Below are 2,237 nucleotides of genomic sequence, written 5' to 3' on the forward strand. Positions count from 1 at the left end.
TGGCGAGCGTGGGCGACAGGTCCCACCACGGGGGCGGCCCCATCAGCCCCCGGCCCGCTGGCTCGGGGTCCCACGGCCTCTGGCGGTGCAGTGTGGCGGCACACGAGCGGCGGGAGCTCGGGTGGGGAAGGAGGCCCGGGAGGACCGGCGTCTCCGCAAGGCAGCTGCGAGCCTCAGGAGCCAGTGGCGCTCACGCTGGCCCAGCGGGCGAGTTCCCCTTTCCCAGGGCCCGCCCGGCCCACCACCCTCACCCAGACACCTGTGACCACAGGCAGCTCCCATCGGCCGAAACCGGCACTTCTTGGAAGAGGACACGGACCCCAGCCTCGTTTCCTCAATCTGAGCCTGCAGATGGTGAGGCAGATGGGCAAACTGCCCGGCAGGGCCCGGGGCCGGCGGACGGGGCAAGGCCCTGACGCAGGCGGACCAGAGCCCCACCGGCTCCCCTGCCGGCCAGCTGCCGGCTGACCCGGCCAAGCCCCCTTCCCCGGCTGCACGCCGTGAGGATGGGGCGCGCTTGCCCACGTGGTGCCAGCCGCCCGGGGGGGGCTCCTTCGTCCTGACGGACCGTGCCCGTCCTGGCCGACCTGCATGCCGTCCTCCTGCACCCCGGCAGGAGACACTGGGCACTGAGCCCTGGGAGTCTTCCTCTTGCGGGACTGAGTCCCAGCCAGGGCAGGGGGCGGAGGGGGGCGTGGGGGAGCAACGAGGAGCCCCACAGCCAGGGAAGCAGGGCCTGAGCCGGTCTGGGTGGACCCCGCCTCCGGGGGCCACAGGGACTCAGCCTCTGAGGGGAGAGGGTCTTCGGGAAGGCTTCACGGCCCCCGGCCCCTCTTTCAGGCCACAGAATGCGTCCCGGGGCCCATCAGCCCACGGCTCGGGGCCGGCGTTGGGAGTGGGGGCAGGGGGACCACAGCACGCAGACTTCGGCCCCACAGGCCCCCCGCCAGGCGAGGAGCCTGAGGCCCAACCAGGTCTATCCACGCGGGGCTGCCCTGCCCAGATGGCAGGGGCCCAGGCGGCCCCCAGACCACGCCAGCGCACCCCACACCTGTCCACCTGCTTGCACCACCCTCCGCCGGAAAGCCAGCCGGCCGTGGGACTGGGGCAGGCCCCTGCCCACGGGGCGCCCACCGGACTCCCGACGCCTGGCCCACCCCCAAGGCAGGCTCCCCCCGGCGCTCGCGTCCCCACGGCCTGTCACATCCTCCAAGCCGATCCTGTCACGTCACCAGGGACCCACGTCACGCTCAAGCCCCCATGAGTATCTGCCCAATCTGGGGTTCCAGGATCCGGGGGGAAGGCCCCAGAAGTCGCACTGCAGACTGGAGGGGCCTGGGACTCCCACATCCACGGCGGGAAATGGCACGTCACTTCCTGCACTTCTTTTCGGTTTGTGTTTGGTTCGCGACGCACGTGTCGTTTTCATGACAGTGACACAAGCCACCTCTGCGGCAGCCTGACTTTAGCAAGACTCTGGCCACACACAAGACCCAGGCTGCTGCTGTCCGCCCTCCAGGTTGGCCGCGATCCCTCATTCACTCCTGGTCGCACCCCCCAGCGCCCGTCCGCCTGGTTCAGGGCCCGGGACCACACCTGCGTAAGATCACCCGATGGACAGGTGCGGCGAGGCCCTGCCTGGAACCAGCACCACAAGCCCAGCCCAGGAGAGGCAACATGGCAGCCGAGCTGTGGCTGGTGGTCCACTGCGTGCCCCAGATCGTCCTCAGCTGCCTGTGGCCTGACCAGCAGGCCTACGCTCCCAGGGCAGGGCAGTCCCTGTGAGACCAGCCCCCTGGTCACCAGTCCCCACCGTGGCCCGCCCGTGTGCGGACACCTGGGGAGGCCAGCCGCCACCCACCCCCTCCCAACATACGCACACGAGCAACATCCATGTGGGTCACGTGGCCCCAGAGTCCTACCAGCACAGCCCCCGGGGCTCTCCCCCACCAGACCCCGCCTTGAGTGGGCCCGTCCAAAGGCACTCAAACAGTCGGCAAATGCCAGGAATGTGGTAGGTGCTAAGCAGAACCGGGAGTCTGGGGGGCGGACAGAAAAGCGGCAGGGGTGGGGGTGGGGGTGCCGCCCAGTGGGTGCGCATCTCCTCCCGGTAGGCGTTTCGCGACGTGAGACATCGTCCGTGGCTTGAGGTCGGCCGCGGAAGCATTCGCAGCACAGAAACCAGGAGACACCCCAGATCAGAGCTCCCCCACCCCACCCCACCCCACCCCGGAACC

The 2,237-nt window shown here is 70.0% G+C and overlaps 1 protein-coding gene across 5 annotated transcripts in view; it reads right to left on the bottom strand.

Annotated features, from left to right (window-relative positions):
• Nucleotides 1-2,237, bottom strand: part of RXRA (retinoid X receptor alpha) — a 79,247-nt gene that overhangs the window by 40,728 nt on the left and 36,282 nt on the right. The window lies entirely within an intron of this gene.

The sequence above is a fragment of the Panthera uncia genome, chromosome D4, assembly GCF_023721935.1.
Source record: "Panthera uncia isolate 11264 chromosome D4, Puncia_PCG_1.0, whole genome shotgun sequence".
NCBI classification, from domain to species: domain Eukaryota; kingdom Metazoa; phylum Chordata; class Mammalia; order Carnivora; family Felidae; genus Panthera; species Panthera uncia.